Source organism: Candoia aspera, chromosome 6 (genome assembly GCF_035149785.1).
Source record: "Candoia aspera isolate rCanAsp1 chromosome 6, rCanAsp1.hap2, whole genome shotgun sequence".
In the NCBI taxonomy this organism is placed as follows: domain Eukaryota; kingdom Metazoa; phylum Chordata; class Lepidosauria; order Squamata; family Boidae; genus Candoia; species Candoia aspera.
This window is the reverse complement of record NC_086158.1, coordinates 41863393-41881685: the sequence shown is the minus strand read 5'-3', so window position 1 is coordinate 41881685 and position 18293 is coordinate 41863393.

The following is an 18293-nucleotide window of genomic DNA, read 5'->3' as shown; positions in this document are numbered from 1 at the left end:
GGCAATAATAGGACAAGCTGAAACCACATGCGTTAATATTTTAACCTGCTGGATTGCATCTTTAACAGGAAGGTGATTATAACTGTATAGACACATGCACATACATGCAAAAAACATACATTTTCTCATCAAGTTCTTAGCCAATGATAGAGGGTCAAACTAGATATAACATAAAATTCATCTCTGCATCACATGCAGTTGTTTTTTTAAATCCATCTACTAGTTGGCTTGTGGGATTTGAACATCTTCCTCTCTTTTCTCTTTTACTCTGATCCTTTAAAGCTGGTATTTGCTTAATAGAAAAATGTTCCCATTGGTGCTAGTGGTAACCTACTTCCAGTGAAGGAACACAGTTCAAACGTATCAAGTTGCACAGCAAAAGGTGCATTTCTCTGCTGTCATGCCTATAGAATGGGTACACAAATTTGATGATGGAGAACTGTGATGAAACATGTGTATTTTGCACAAAACAGAGATAGTTTTAAACATGCCATCAAGCAGAATTATCAAGAATGGGTTATTAATATTTGTGCTTCTTAAGATATCCTCTAGTACTCCAGTCACACACACATGCAGATATGGACATAGGAAGATCCATTACATTCGTGTTGCTGAGATTACAAATGTAAGGATCAGGATCCCAGCAGGATCCCAGAATACCATCTCTCTTTTCCAAAGTTGACTGGAGCAACTAAATATTCATATTCACCAAGTTTATTTCTAAATGGGGAAACACTACACTATATAACAGTCACCCCTAACTAAAGCTGCTGCTTTCTATGGGAACTGCTGCTAAGGACAGGCTAGAACCAGATTTAAGTGGACCTCCATCATTCACTCCCAGGAGAACTGCTTTGGGACCAACTGATACCTCTGGAATATTTAAAGCATGTTGTGGGCACTCTTACAAAGGAGCTGACTTGCCAGACAAAGCCAATCACAAAACACAGATCTATTGAAAGGCAAACTGACAAGGAAGCTCCAGTTCCTCCATTGGCTGTGAGTTTGCACCCTACCATCTTGCACAACTAGAGGCTTTGAGCTGCATGAGGATCTTTAGCGGCTTAAGGGAGACTTAACACATTGCAGTATTTAATCTAATCAGGAGAGGAGGTGTATTAATACATGGCTGGAGTAATTAAATCAATTATATATAATTTCAGTGAAATGTAAATATAAATGATATCAAACCAAAATTAGGTTTTGTCTCTGCTGCACCCAGTCCACAACATGCCATTCAGAAGCTGTGTTTATCCTTTGGCATGGACAGAGTTGCATACTTCTGCTTTGGACGTTTGTCTCTTATTTACTATTTAGCACAAATAAACTTCTAAAAATCTTGGTGAATACAATAATGACTTGAATCTTACATCTTTCTAAAAAAAAATAGGAATACTTCAGTAACTTGTTCATGTTACTTTCATGCTTCAGTGAACAGCTCAAGATTATGGTACCATCATGTGGTCATTTATTACTTACGTTATTTATATTATTTAAACTTCTCTCCATCCAGGAACAAGAAATAATGAGGGAGGTGAATATAGTAACTAGGAACCAGAATCCAACTAAAACAACTCTGTGCAGATTGCCCCAGAAGTGAGTTTCACTGTAGTCAGTGAGGCTCATCTCCTGAATGTGCGAAGCAGATTTCAGTTTTGGAAAACGGGCTTAGGTTCATTTTGCACTCTGCAGTCTGTGTACATTACCCAAGAGCACAGAGTGTTCAAGGAACGTATCTAATGCTCCTTTTTTTTTTACAACCTAGGTATTGGTTTGCCATACTTTAGTTAAGGAAACCCTTTCCACTTTCTTACATAATAAAACATTCACATAGAGAAAGCTAGTAACATAGTTGACATAGTACACTAGTTCACATATAGCAATAATGTGTTAAAATTCCACAAGATAAAATGAAACAAAACAGTAAAAGTTTCTCTAACCCCCCAACAACCACAGCACATGCTAAAATTGTGTTCCGTTAGGTCTCATCTCCCCCACCCCCAAGTTAAATGGACATTTAAATTCAGCCAGTACCTTCCATAAGTACATGATTGCAACTGCACCCCTATACTATATTCACTTAACTAGAAGTACGCCCCGTATAATAAGAGAAACCTTTGAAACTGAAACAAATCCAGTTAAGGGAAGCTATGGTAGCTGCTGAAAGGAACACAGTATAACAACCATCTGTGATGTAACATTTGAATTTAAAGTCAGTATAATACTTTAATTCTTGTGCTTTGCCCTCAGGGAGGCATTTTATGATAGAGATGGGCAGGCTTTCAGAATGGGATGGCTGGTTTTATTTACTCAGTGGCATGGAAATAGTTCTGCGCATGTTAAAGGAGTAGCCTTTTCAAATTCCAGGGTAATAACTTTAGGGCTGTTCAACGGCAAATGCCTGGTGAATCTTGGATTAAATTAAACCTGACATCTAACATGAGAATGAAAATAATTTCACTGAACTAGTATGCACGTTTGCAGTGAGCAGCTGTTGCATCACTGGATACAAAGGCAAATTGAAGAATGATTTCAGTAGGAAAACTGCACAAAAGTGGAAGTTTCCTTTCCTGACTGGTATTCTCTTTGAAACAGCATCCACATACCCTGATGGAACTATTCTTTCTGATTAGGCTGTACTGTACATCTGCAACTTTCTATATTTGATCAATTGCAAATTGCAAGCTGGAGTTTTTCATCTCAGTCAAGAAGAAAAGGCACTATGGATTGACACTACTGAGCAGTTGCCACTGAGCCAAATGTTAGGAGATACCAAAATTACTCACTCACTGACATCCACACAGGTTAAAGAAATGATGCTATGTCAGGATCCCAGAAACATTTGTTGTATGGACATGATAACTTTTCCCATAATTAACTCTGGTATATATAGTACTACAGAGGGCAGTGATATACAGTATTTAGCATGAGATATAGTGATATATGGAAAGGGACGCGGTGGCGCTGCGGGTTAAACCGCTGAGCTGTCGATCGGAAGGTCGGCGGTTCGAAACCGCGCGGCGGGGTGAGCGCCCGTTGCTCGTCCCAGCTCCTGCACACCAAGCAGTTCGAAAACATGCAAATGTGAGTAGATTAATTGGTACCGCTTCGGCGGGAAGGTAACGGCGTTCCGTGAGTCGTGCTGGCCACATGACCCGGATGTGTCTATGACAACGCCGGCTCCAAGGCTTTGAAACGGAGATGAGCACCGCCCCCTAGAGTCGGACACGACTGGACTTTACGTCAAGGGAAACCTTTACCTTTACCTATAGTGATATATAGTACAAGAGCCAGTTTGGTGTAGTGGTTAAGGCATCAGGCTAGAAACCAGAAACTTTTTGCTAGACTGTTCTTTTTTTAACCCAATTGCTAAACCGCAGGAGAAAGATCGGGCAAAATGACTGCATAGAATGAAAACAGCTGAAGAAAGGAGGAAAGCAAAAGGCAATATATACAAAGGAAAATCTGTCTAACTAGATGCTCAATTCCTAAGAGGATAAAGAAAGACAACAAAATATACCTACATAAGCAATGCAAAGACACTGAAAATAAAAAAGTCAAATAGGAAGATCAAGAGATTTAAGATAATTGTAGAAATCAAGGGGAAACTTTTATGCAAAAATGGGCTTGATAAAACATAAGGAAGGCAAAGATTTATTGGAGAAAGAATATATGAAGGAGAGATTGCATGCTATATGGAAGAATGATACAGAAAGATCCCCAGATCAGTGATACATAAAAGGCTTGATCAGTGAACTAGAGCCAGACATTCTGGAAAATGAAGTTAAATGGTCCCTAGATAATATAGCTAACAGTAAAGCTGCAGGAGTTGATGAAATACCAGCAGAGCTGTTTAAAATATTGCAAGATGATGCGGTTCAAGTGCTTGTTTATAAACAGGTATGGAAAACATAGCAATAGGAATGGGAAAGATTTACCTACTTGTTTGCTTGTTAGATTTATACCCCACCTTTCATTAAGGACTCAAGCCAACATATTTCAGTGCCAATGGGGGAGGGGGAAGAATGATCAGACTACTGAACAATACCACATCTCACATGCTAGTAAGTTAATGCTCAAGATTTTGCAGTCCAGACCTCAACCATACATGGAATAAGTACTGCCAGATGTACAAGCAGGATTCAGAAGAGGAAGGACACCCAAGATTATACTGCTAACTTTTGATGGATAATAGAAAAGACCAGGGAGTTCCAAAAACATGTATATTGTTAGTTCATTGGATATACAAAGGTTTTTGACTGTGTAGATCACAGCAAATTGTGGGTGGCCCTTACAGCATTGATGCACTGGTTGCCTCATCTGCCAATTGAATAATTTGTCTGATGACCAGGAAGCAAGTTAGAATGGAATAAGTAACAACTAATGGGTCAAAATGTTTTGGTTTTAATTGATTTTATGATTGTTTGTAGCCCAGAGTCACTTGTTTGAGATGGGCAACCATAGAAATTGAATAAATAAATGGAAAAGTTTATTTATTCAAAACTTGAATACTGTTTCTTTATTTATTGAACTTAAAAAAAAAAGGTACAGGTCCCATTCTGTAATGATTGCCTATTCTAAACACCATCAGACTCATAAGCAGGATCACAAAGATATCTGATTTATTAAAGAATAGGATACAGGTTCACAAAGAAAGCTGAGAATGGAAAAAGCACGCCAAATGCAAACTAAAAAACCCTCGGTACAAACGAGATCCCTCCCCCCATAGAATCTTCCCAGGCTCACAATCCCAGGTGCTCCTAATGGCTTCTGATGGTCCGCGGGAAAAGTCCTTGAGCAGAGCACATAACCCAAACACATTCCATTGAAATGAACATAGATACAGAGCTTGGCACAAGGTTTCACAGCAGCTCCCTCCCAACAGAAACGCACGTCAGCACCATGGCATGTGAAATGTTATGATGTACACTGCACATTGAAACAGTGAACATGACATACTGCCCCCCAAAAGAAAGAAAGCACTGAGCGGAAGGTTTTAACGGGTAAGCCAAATGGAAATGGTTAACTAAATCAGGAGCATTAACGTGGCGAGCAGGCACCCATTCAGGATGAGGAAAGTGTTTCCAGCGGATCAGGTACTGGAGGGTGCCCCGAAGCTTGCGAGAATCAACAACCTCCTTGACTTCAAAGTGCTGTTGCCTGTCAATCATGATCGGAGCAGGAGGAGGAGGTTGGGGATGCCAGCGGGAAGAGTGGTGGACAGGCTTGAGCAGGCTGCAATGGAAAACAGGGTGCAAGCATTTCAAATTGTGAGGCAGGTCCAACTTAACAGTAACTGGATTGATAAGACCAACAATAGGGAAAGGACCAATGAACTTGGGAGCAAACTTTTTCGAGGGCTGTGGGGACTTGATGAATTTGGTAAAAAGATAAACCTGATCCCCAATTTTGAAATCGTGTTGCAAAGAACAACGTTTATTGGCTTGAAACTTGTAAGCAGCCTGGGCATCAGCCAAAGCCTGTTGAATCACTGGCCAGGAATCAGCCGGCTTAACAGCCCAGTCAGAGGCAGAACAGGACTGGGGAGGGGTTTGTGGCAGCTCAGGGATGGGAACAAAGTTGTGACCAGAAACCACACGAAAAGGGGTTTGCCTGGTGCTCTGATGGACAGCATTGTTGTAAGCCACCTCAGCAAAGGGCAACGAGTCCACCCAATTGTCCTGATGGTAATTTATGTATGCTCTAAGGAATTGTTCAAGGGCAGAGTTCAAAACCTCCGTAAATCCGTCAGTCTCAGGATGCGACGATGTGGACAGCGCCTGTTTGGTGCCAATCAATTTTAAAAATGATTTCCAAAACTGGGAAGTGAACTGTGTCCCGCAGTCGCTGACCAAACAGGAGGGGCTACCATGGAGATGGTAGATGTGGATGAGAAATAGGTGGGCTAATTGTGGGGCCGACGGGATGGACGCACATGGAATGAAATGGGCTTGTTTGGAGAAAAAATCTTTTACAACCCAAATGACAGTTTTCTTCTGACTGGGAGGTAGGTCCACAATAAAATCCATAGAAATCTCATCCCAGGGACGGGATGGGCTGGCCAATGGCTGCAGAAGCCGCTGTGGTTTACCCCCTTTACGCTTTGACATGGCACAAACAGGACAGGAAGCAACATAGTCTTTTACATCATGCCTTAAGGTTGGCTACCAAAATTGACGGTGAACCAAATGCAAGGTTTTGACAAAACCAAAGTGTCCAGCAAGTTTGTCATCATGGGAACGCTGCAAAACATCAGCCCTTAAAGTTTCAGGCACATAAAGGTGGTGTTCCACCCACGCCAGACCGTTTTCAAAAGAAACATTGTCTCTATTAGCTAGCAACCAAGTGTCAGATTTCAGCGCCTGGAGAAAGTCCTTCTGTAGCTGACAAGGAACTTGCATTTTCCGCTTCCCAGACGGGGCTGGGGGCGGGGTTGCCTGCACATGGGTCTGACTCCAGGTGATGGCAACCAAGCCCAGTTGTGGTTCAGTGAGAACAGTCCCAACTATATCTGCCACGTGGTCAGAGTCCTGAGGTAAATGTGACAAAGCATCGGCCAGAACGTTTTTCTTTCCCAGAATAAATTTTAACTGGAAGTTAAAGCGACTGAAAAATTGAGCCCAGCGAATTTGTTTAGGACTGAGACGCCAGGGGGTGTGGAGGGCTTCCAAATTCCTGTGATCAGTCCAAACCTCAAAAGGGCATTTAGCGCCTTCCAGGAAGTGACGCCAGGCTTCCAAAGCGGCTTTTACAGCAAAAGCCTCTTTTTCCCAAACATGTCATGAGTAAGGATGGCAAGCAGGGGGCTCCCATCCAGACTGTTAAGCGCATGCGTAGCACTGAGGAATTGGGCAGCCATTCAAAGAGACACAGATCGGGACCGCCTTAACCCTTTGGGGTTTATATGTCTGGGTTTTTCCCACGCTTCTTCAGTTTGTTAGGATTCCTGTTATGTACTAGCAATAAACATTAGAGACCAGTTCCTTGTCTCAGCGTGTTTCCTGGCTGTTAGGACAAAACATGCCACCAGTGCTCAGTTTCAGAAAATTTTCTGGACAAATAAGCGCAGGGTTTCAAGTAATTTTCAGAATCCCTCTGTAACAATATGGTCCCAATTGAGGAGTCAGAAGCATCAACTTGGCCCACAGGCCAGGATCGGGGTGCTGTAAAATAGGCTCGGCAGTGAAGAGGGTTTTTAACTTCTCAAATGCTGCCTGGCATTCAGGTGTCCAATTCAGCACTGCCCCAGGGTTTTTTACCTTGCGTGTCTCTCCCAAACCCTTGGTACGTAGCAAGTCAGTAAGGGGCAAAGCAATCTCAGCAAATCCCTGGATAAACTGCTGATAATAATTACTGAACCCTAGGAAACTTTGTAATTGCCTCCGGGTGCGGGGACGTACCCAACTTAAAATCGCCTGAATTTTTTCAGGGTCCATCTCAATGCCTTTGCCAGATACCCTATAGCCTAGATAGTCAAGTTGGGTTTTGTGAAATTCACATTTGGAAAGCTTGGCATAAAGCTTGGCATCTCTAAGCTTACTTAACACTTGTTTGAGAAGGCGTTCGTGTTCCTCCTTGGATTCAGCGTAAATGAGCACATCGTCCAAATAAACCAGGACCCCTTTAAACAAATGATCATGTAATACTTCATTAACCAATTGCATGAAGACTCCGGGTGCCCCTGCTAGCCCAAAAGGGAGGACTTTGTACTGAAATGAACCCAATGGGCAATTAAAAGCAGTTTTCCACTCGTCTCCAGCTCGTATGCGGATGCGAAAATAGGCTTCACAAAGGTCGAGCTTGGAGAAAATCTTGCCCTTTGACAAATGGGCTAACATGTCTTTCATTAGCGGTAGAGGGTATTTGTTGCAGATTGAGATGGAATTTAACCCCTGATAGTCTGTACAGAGTCTAAGCGTGCCATCTTTCTTTTCCCGGAATAGTACAGGGGCCCCAACTGGGGAATTTGCAGGTTCAATAAACCCCCTGGACAGATTTTTGTCAATAAAGTCCCATAATGCCCCAAGCTCCTTCTGAGTCATTGGATAAATTTTTGGCTTGGGCAATTGAGCGTTAGGAACCAACTCTATGGCACAATCAGTTTTCCGATGGGGGGGGGGGGTAGCTGATCTGCTTCCATTTCTCCAAAAACGTCTGCAAAATCTTAGTATCAATCGGGCAAGCCTTCTAAACGTGCCAAACTAGGGCGCAGCGTGGCAATTGCAGCCCTTCCAAACCCCGCGTTTGAAGCCCTCTCCACGGTAGGGGCTTGGTAAAACCCATCCTTAAAAGTCAGAGTTCTGTGTTCCCAATTTATATGGGGGCTTCGATAGGTCAACCAGGGAATCCCCAGAATTACCAAAGGGTTGCCAACAGGCGCTACTATAAATTTTAAAGTCTCACGGTGGCTGCCCATTTGCACTGCGACAGTTCCAGTGAAATGGGTCGCCGCCGCCCCCCCCCCCCCCCCCCGCCGTTGAACCATCCAACTGTGTGAAAATCAAAGGCTGCTGGAGGGGGAAGCTAGGCAGGTCCAAAGCAGCAACCAGATCAGGGTGAATCATACACCGGGAACACCCAGAGTCAACTAAAGCCCAGACCTCTGTAGTCTTTGTGCAGGAGCCCAATTTTACTTTCACTGCTAGAGTGGGACAGTCAGCACTCACCATAGCATCCTCGCACCCATCCTCCTCCACCTGCCCGCAGGCGCTTTTCATGGCAGGTGGCTGGCGTTTCCCGCCGGCTCCTTAAGAGTCGTCTTCAGCCTCTCCCAAGAAGTAGGGTACTACTTCAGCGTCGGCCGCCCCCTTGGCTGCTGTCATCCGCCGCGATGGGGGCGGCGATTTGGCCAGCAGTTTGCCTGCTCAGTCTCCAGCCTTGGCTTTTGGGCAATCAACTGCTCAGTGCCCTTCCTTTCTGCATCGGAGACACTGACCCCTTGCATAGCGCCGATCTCTCTCCTCTTCCCAGGCTCTATAGCCTGGCCGGGTAGCAGTTGTGGCACTTCGGGGTCCCCTCATGGTGGCTGGTTGTTTTTCAGGTCGTTTGGTTTCCATGTAGGTATGTTGGGCATGCTCAGCTTTGCCGGCCAGACAGATCCATTCATACAATGTCTCTGGGTCGTCTCTACACAACGCCCACCGCAGGACGTCCCTGTTGAGTCCCTCTTTAAACCGTTCTATTAAGGTTGACTGAGACCAGTCGGTGATTTTCCCAGCTAAAGCCTTAAACTCCAGGGCATAATCAGCTACAGACAGTTGGCCCTGGGTAAGATCCTTCAGTGCCTTTTTAGCCCTTGCCTTGGCTAGAGGATCCTCAAAATGCATGTCATGTTCGCCGTTTCAATGTGCTTAGTACATCGTAATGGTTCGCATGTCATTAAGCTGATGCGTGTTTCATCTTTGAAGGGAGGACAGTTCTTCCTAATAGAATGCTTATCTCTTGGCTGCAAGCTCGGAATGTATTTGGGTTATCTCATGTGTTCAAGGTTGCTTTCCCAGGCTAGAAGGGATGACGGTTAACAGCACCTGGGATGGGTGGTGTTGATGCTGCCAGTCGGGAGGAGGGGTTACGTTTGCAGCGAGGGTTTTTAGTTTGTATTTGGCGCGCTTTCTGTCATTCTCAGCTTTCTCTGTACTTGTCACAAGTTTCCTAATAAATCAGATTTCATTTAGCAACCTCTTGTGAGTCTGAGTATTTGGACTGGGCAATCATTACATAAAGCTGAGAATCATAAAACTCGAAATTCCGCTGGCCCCTTTCCAGGAGAAGACAAGTTTGTCTGACCCTGTGAGGGAGAGTGCTAGCGATGACCGAACCTGACATCCTGCTACTGGAAAGTGAGGAGTCGAGTGAAGGGGAACCGGACTCGACTGTGATGCGCCCCGACCGGCCTCCCCAACTGGGTGAACTCTCAGCAATTCGAGAGGAGGCGAGTTCTGGGTCGGAGGGCGAAGCAGCAGGCATGAAAACCGCGCCGGAGACCACCGTAACCACCCCAGGCGAACTGGTCACCTGGGATGAAACCCGGGGGGACGTTTCGGTGGTGGGGGGCCCATCCTGGAGGCAGAGGTACCCGCTATCCCCAACAGTAATCCAAGTGCCTCCAAAAGGGGACTCCCCCACTCCGGACCGTATCCGAGTGTTGGAGTCAAAAATGGACTCGTTAGAACTGATCCTGAAACAGATGAGTTTGGACCTGAGTTTGCTGAAGGAAACGCGGGAGGGGTCAAGCCAGCGGCATTCGACCCCTTCGTCCCATGGGCAGTCCCCTGAGAGGAGAAGGGCAGCACGACCCAGAGAAGGGGACCAGGCTCTCCGAGTGGAAGTAGCATCGCCGCCCGTAGCGTCGCCGCCCATCCTTGAGCGGCGGCCGGCAAGAGAGGTTGGACCCACCGAAAGCTCGGTGGGGGGGCGCAGCCCGTCAGCGGGCGGAATGCGGGACTTCCCTGTCAAGTTTGATGGGGACCCGACAAAACTCTCGTTCTTCCTAACCAATGCCAAGGCATACATGGAGGAGTGGGGGTCGCTTTTTCGCTCAGAAAAGGCGAAAATTATCACCATTGCTACCAAACTAAAAGGGAGGGCGGCAGACTGGTATGTACAGATGTGCCAGTCGGAAGCGCCCGAATTGGAAAAATTCACCGAGTTCCTCTGGGCTCTACGGCAGCACTTCGAGGATCCCTTAGCGAAAGAGTGGGCGAAGCGTGCCTTGCGGGAACTCAAGCAGGGATCGAGATCGGTGGCTGATTATGTGCTGGAGTTTAAGGCGCTAGCGGGGAAAGTGGATGACTGGTCTCAAGCAACCATCATCGAGCTGTTTCAGGATGGCCTGAACACAGAAGTGCTGCACTGGTCATTGGGAAGGGATGACCCGTATAGTTTATATGAGTGGATCCAACTCGCTGGGAGGGCTGAACATGCACATGAGGTGTTCGCCCAGAGGAGGACCACGAAATTGGGGCGAGATGGGAAACCTAGTCACCTGCTGGGCACCGGGGGAAGAACCGGTCAAAGATCCTGGGAAGAGGAGAAAGAGAGGCGGTATGCGAAGGGACAGTGCCTGCGATGCGGTAAAGAGGGCCATCATGCAGCGGCGTGCCCGAGGGCGAAGGGTGAGGAACGACAGGGGAAGTTGACAGCGAAGTCTCCTTCCCTACTGAGGAAGATGAAAGCAGCGGTGGCCGAGAGTGCGGTGGACAGCGTACCGTTCTACGAAGACGAGGGAGAACCGGAATACTTGCAGCCGGCGGGAAATGCCAGCCACCTGCTTTAAAGGGCGCCGCAGGGCAGGTGGTGGAAGAAGGGCGCGAACCTACGTCGGTGAGTGGCAGTTATCGCATTCTCACAGTGAAGTTAAAGTTGGGCTCCCGATCTAAGACAATAGAAGTGTGGGCCATGATTGACTCGGGGTGTTCACGGTGTTTGATGCACCCCGATGTGGTAGCCGCCCTGGAGTTACCCACCTTTCCATTGCAACGACCCATTGCATTTACGCAATTGGATGGGTCCATGGCTGGTGGCAAACCGGTCACGCATTTCACTGGGCTAGTGGCCTTACAAATGGGTAGCCATCGGGAAGGGTTGTCGTTTGTGGTGGCTCCGGTGGGGGGTCCCTTAGTGGTTTTGGGAGTACCCTGGTTGGTCCAGCAAAATCCTCAAATAAACTGGGTTTATCGAACTGTCACCTTTAAGGATGGATTCTATCAAGCACCGGAGGGAGGGGAATCCTCAGAGGAGGTGGTGGGGGTAGCGGCAGCTGCGACTCCGCATTACCCGGCCCCTCCTCTGGAGGGCCTGCCGGAGGATTACCAGATGTTTGCTGATGTGTTTGGAGAAAAAGAAGCTGATCAACTGCCCCCTCATCGGAAAACAGACTGTGCCATTGAACTGGTGCCTAACACCCAATTACCTAAGCCCCAAATCTACTCAATGACGCAAAAGGAATTAACTTTGCTTCAGGAATTTGTGGACAAAAACTTGGCTCGTGGGTTCATCGAACCAGCCAACTCCCCGGTGGGGGCACCGGTCCTCTTCCGCCCAAAGAAGGATGGGACATTAAGACTCTGTACCAAATTCCGGGGGCTAAACGCAGTCTCAATATCCAATAAATATCCCTTACCTTTGATAAAAGATATGTTGTCACATCTGGCCAAGGGGAAAATCTTCTCCAAACTTGATTTGAGAGAAGCCTATTACCGTGTAAGGATCAAAGAGGGGGATGAGTGAAAAATGGCTTTCAATTGCCCATTAGGGGCGTTTCAGTATAAGGTTTTGCCTTTTGGTTTGGCTGGGGCCCCTGGGGTGTTTATGCAATTGATCCATGAGGTACTCCATGAACATCTGTTTAAAGGGGTTTTGGTGTATTTGGATGATGTATTGATTTATACTGAAACTATGGAGGAACATGTATCTTTGGTGAAACAGGTGCTTTACAAACTCAGAAAAGTTGAATTGTATGCCAAACTGTCTAAATGTGCCTTCCACCAAACTCAAATTGATTATTTGGGGTATAGAATTTCAGATAAGGGCATTGAAATGGATCCTGCCAAGATCCAGGCTATTGTAGACTGGGAAAGACCCCGCACCCGCAGGCAACTTCAAAGTTTCCTGGGGTTCAGCAATTATTACAGATTGTTCATAAGGGGGTTCGCTGAAATTGCCTTGCCACTAACTGAATTACTTCGAACTAAAGGACTGGGAGATACTCGGAGAGTAAAAAATCCAGGTGCCCTGCTACGGTGGACGCCGGCTTGCCAGGCGGCGTTCGATCAATTAAAAGCGTCTTTTACCCAGGAGCCAATCTTGCAACACCCTGACCCCTCCAAACCTTTTGTGGTTCAGGCAGATGCGTCTGATTATTCCATTGGGGCATTGTTGATGCAAGCTGATGGGGCAGGGTGCTTAAAACCATGTGCCTACCTGTCCCGCAAATTCTCTGAGACTGAAAGACGTTGGCATGTATGGGAGAAGGAGGCTTTCACAGTGAAGGCGGCTTTAGAGTCTTGGCGACACTTGCTGGAGGGGGCAAATCACCCGTTCGAGGTGTGGACTGACCATAAGAATCTGGAAGCCCTTAGCACCCCCCGCAAGCTGTGCCCCAAACAAGTACGTTGGGCTCAGTTCTTCAATCGCTTTAATTTCCAATTGAAGTTTATCCCGGGGAAAAAGAATTTCTTGGCGGACGCCTTGTCCCGGCAACCTCAGGACTCTTGCGCAGCTCCAGAAGTGGTCAGCACGCTGTGGACAACGCCACAACTGGGAATGCAAGCTGTGACACGCAGCCAAACCCGTGCGCAGCAGCCAACCGCCGGGAGTTCGGGGCCGCTCAGCACTTTGTCAATTCCCTCTCAGTTGCAACAAAAGTTTCTAAAAGAACTAAAGACTGATACTTGGTTGCTGGCCAATAGAGACAATGTTACCTTTGACCGGGGTTTCGCTTGGAAATCTAACCGTCTCTACGTCCCTGAGAGTTTGCGAAAAGACGTGTTGCTCCGTTCACATGATGACAAGGTTGCGGGACATTTCGGTTTTGTCAAAATCTTGCACCTTGTCCGGCGGCAATTTTGGTGGCCCACTTTGCGCAAAGATGTAAAGAAGTATGTCACCTCTTGTCCTGTGTGTGCTATGCCAAAGCGTAAAGTCGGTAAACCTCAGGGACTCTTGCAACCAGTGGCCAGCCCAACTTGTCCCTGGGATGAGGTGTCTATGGATTTTATTGTGGAGTTACCTCCTAGCCAGCGAAAAACAGTGATTTGGGTTGTGAAAGACTATTTTTCTAAACAAGCCCATTTTATTCCGTGCATATCAATTCCTTCCGCCCGCCAGTTAGCCCGCCTTTTCCTTGTACACGTGTACAGGCTACACGGATGTCCCTCTCGCTTGATTTCGGACAGGGGCACACAGTTCACCTCTCAATTCTGGCGGGCGTTCCACAAACTGTTAGGGACTAAGCAAGCCCTATCCACGGCGTGGCATCCGCAGATGGACGGAGCCACGGAGGCGCTCAACTCCACGTTGGAGCAATACCTGCGGGCTTTTGTGAATTATCAACAAAACAACTGGGTTGACCTCCTCCCTTTTGCTGAGGTGGCCTACAACAATGCAGTTCACCAAAGCACTGGCCAAACCCCTTTTCGTGTGGTCCATGGCAGGGACTTTGTCCCCATCCCTGATTTGCCGCAGCCCTACGTCGGGCCGGCCTCGCCGACCGATTGGTCAACGCAACTAGCAGACTCCTGGCCGGTCATCCAGAAGGCATTGGCTGATGCACAATCGGATTACAAACACTATGCTGATCTGAAGCGTGCCCCCCACCCTGCCTTTCAAGTGGGAGACATGGTCTATCTCTCTACTAAGTTTATCAAATCTTCCCAACCTTCCAAGAAATTGGCACCTAAGTTCGTGGGTCCTTTCCCCATTATCGCTCAGATCAACCCTGTGACTTTTAAACTTGATTTGCCACATAACCTGAAATGCTTACACCCTGTTTTTCATTGCAGTTTGCTCAAACCAGTTACCCGTTCTGACAGATGGCATGATCAACCTCCAACTCCACCCCCCATCATGATTGACGGACAACAACACTTTGAAGTTAAAGAAATTTTAGACTCTAGATGCATTCGCAATACATTACAATATTAGTTCGCTGGAAACATTTCTCTCATCCTGAGTGGGTAGCTGCCCATGACGTGGCTTCTCCTATCCTTGTTACACGCTTCCATTCCTCATACCCAGCAAAACCGGGTCCCTAAATTTTTTTTGGGGGGGCGGTATGTCATGTTCGCAGTTTCAATGTGCTTAGTACATCGTAACGGTTCGCATGTCATTAAGCTGATGCGTGTTTCATCTTTGAAGGGAGGACAGTTCTTCCTAATAGAATGCTTATCTCTTGGCTGCAAGCTCGGAATGTATTTGGGTTATCTCATGTGTTCAAGGTTGCTTTCCCAGGCTAGAAGGGATGACGGTTAACAGCACCTGGGATGGGTGGTGTTGATGCTGCCAGTCGGGAGGAGGGGTTACGTTTGCAGCGAGGGTTTTTAGTTTGTATTTGGCGCGCTTTCTGTCATTCTCAGCTTTCTCTGTACTTGTCACAAGTTTCCTAATAAATCAGATTTCATTTAGCAACCTCTTGTGAGTCTGAGTATTTGGACTGGGCAATCATTACAATGCAGCTTTAACGCCCACATGAATTCCTCAAAATCCTCAAGCTCAGGGGAGTCAGCCTCACTTAATTGAACATACCAGTCAGCCACTCGTCCCTTCAGCTTGGTGGCAATGGCAGTTATTTTAGCCTCTTCAGAAGGGAAGTATGGTCCAAACTGCTTCATATAACGTTTAGCATTAGTGAGAAAGAAAGACAACTTAGTTGGATCCCCATCAAACTTGACAGAAAAGTCTTTCACCCCCGCTCCTGTTGGAGCTGAATTAGCGGCTGCTTGAGTGGTTGGGCCCCAGGTTACAGTAGTTCTCCCTCTTCGGGTGGGGACACTGATGGACGAACTCTGCGGGGTGGAGATTCATCCCGGCGCCGTCTCCGGCCCCGCTCCGCCCGTGGTCCGGGTGAGGGGATGGAGGATGATTGTGTGGAGCTGGAATCTCCTTTGCGCCTCGGCTGCCCCCCCCCCCCATTACAGAGACAGGGCTTTTAGCATGTACTCCATCGATTCTAATTTGGCCTCTATCACTCTTAGCCTTTCAGGGGTTTGAGATTCCTCCCTCCCTCGCGCGTTAGGCTGTCTCCCTTCTGATACCGTGGTAGATTCTACGTTTGGGGTCAGCGGGAACCGATACTTCCAGGACGCCTGAGATGTCCCTGGCTGGGGTTCTCCCATTTCATCCCAGGTGATCAACTCTGCAGGCGATTCGCTGGGTGCCGGTTGCTCTGGTGTTCTCCCATCTTCGGATTCCTCTCCCTCAGGGCTGGAACTTGAATCCTGCCGTAAACCTGAAGGTTCTGGGGTGAGGCTCAGTTCTCCGCTCCTGACCGTTGACTCGGGCATCAAGCCAGTTGGCTCCTCAAGTCTCCCAGTCATGGGTTTGGATTCGGCCATCGTTAACTGTTTTCCCTCACAAGAAACTAATCTTGGTAGGAGCTAACAGTACAACTTTGGTGATTCTCAGCTTTATGTAATGATTGCCTATTCTAAACACCATCAGACTCATAAGCAGGATCACAAAGATATCTGATTTATTAAAGAATAGGATACAGGTTCACAAAGAAAGCTGAGAATGGAAAAAGCATGCCAAATGCAAACTAAAAAACCCTCGGTACAAACGAGATCCCTCCCCCCATAGAATCTTCCCAGGCTCACAATCCGAGGTGCTCCTAACAGCTTCTGATGGTCTGCGGGAAAAGTCCTTGAGCAGAGCACATAACCCAAACACATTCCATTGAAATGAACATAGATACAGAGCTTGGCACAAGGTTTCACAGCAGCTCCCTCCCAACAGAAACGCGCGTCAGTGCCATGGCATGTGAAACATTATGATGTACAGTGCACATTGAAACAGTGAACATGACACATTCTTAAAACAATGCCACTTGGTGCACCTAGGTGTTATGCCTTCTCTATCATGGCACTTGCTCTCTAGAATAGTATCTCTCCTGAGATTCAAGCTGCCTGCACCCTACAACCTTCAAGCAGGCCTTAAAAACTTGGCTGTTTCTCTAGGTATTTGATTAGGAGCATGTACCTTTGGGAATTTTTACTTAGGTATGTCTTATTTTAGTCCCTGATTCTCTTGTTTTTATATTGTATTAGGTGTATTTTTAATGGTAATACAATCCAGAGTCACTGCCTATAAATGTGAGCTATAAATAAACAAACAATATAATGAAAAAAATGCTAAACTGGAAGAAATAGTAATTTCAGTTATAATTATTGGGAAGAAACATCAACACTGTTGATGTTACTTTCCAACAATTTTAATATGCTGATACCATTTTGATAGCTGGAAGTGAGGAACATAATTCAGGAGCCAGTTTGCTTAAGAAACTCCACTGAAAAGCAAAGCATCATTGCTGACCCATTAATTTTGTTACTTGTTAATTTTATATTCCACCTTTCCTCCAAGAGATCAAGGCAACATGCATACTGTAGCACTCTCCATTTCTTCTCATAACAATCCTGTGAAGTAAACTAGGCTGGGGAACAGGTTCAGATCATCTAATGAACTTTCCAAGTGAGAGTGGGCTTGAACCTGAATTACTTTAATTATTCCATCCCACTGTCTTTCATGTTTTTCCAAAAAGGCAATCTGGTTTGTGAATACACAATGGCCACACCTGAACTGCTCTACTGAGAGCAAAAAGCAGTTGAGCTGGAGAGCCAGAGTCTCTACATCTGTGTTTCTCAACCTTGATAACTTTCAGATGTGTGGACCACCTCCCAGAATTCTGAGAGTTAAAGTCCCCACATCTGAAAGTTGCCAAGGTTGAGAAGTCCTGCTCTACCTGTTGTCTGTTTCTTCAACACACTGCAGCCAGTTGTACATTATGAACAGTAGGAGAGAGTTACCTGGAATCATTCATCATTCATCATAATGTCATAATTTATTTTATTCTAGGTTTGTTGAGCGAGCAATAGGAACCTGGTTAATATATACTATTATAAACCATGGCTTACAAACCATAATGGCTGAATTCACAAACCATGCTAAGTAAAAATAAAACGACTATGGTTTTTAATAGTTCAGTAAGGCTATGCAATTCCACGTACTTGGTTTAATTTAATACACCACAGTTAAAAAAATACAAAAACATACACCAGTTAATACGTCTGCAAATCCAGCCTAGCTGTGCGCGATAGTTGAGCTCAGATGGAGTCAGAAAGAGACCCGAGAGAACTTGCCGGCAAACGTCTGTTTTTTGTTTTGTTTTCTCCTTAATTACAGTCTGGAAACTTCGGCGAGGCGCTTCCTTATGCCAGCCCCCTCATATACTGTTTGGAGCTTTCAACTCTTGGTAACACTATCCCTGAGAACATATTCGCTGGCGCACGGTGCTAAGCCCCTGCGCCCTTTGTTTTTCAACATTCTTTAAATAATAATAGAATAATGAATGAGAATCTAGCCGCTGAAAGCAGAGAAACTGAAGTATCAAGTTGTGCCAACTGCTAGTCAGTATAAATATAAGTACGACGACGCCCACCTTTTTAAGGAGCGCGCATCCTCTCGGACCGCCTCTTCGGGTGCTCTTTAGTCCCACTCAACGCGTGCTCCCGTCAAACACAGTGCGCGGGCACGGTAATGGGCGGACCGGACGTGTATCTGTCGGGATTGTTTTCCGGTCT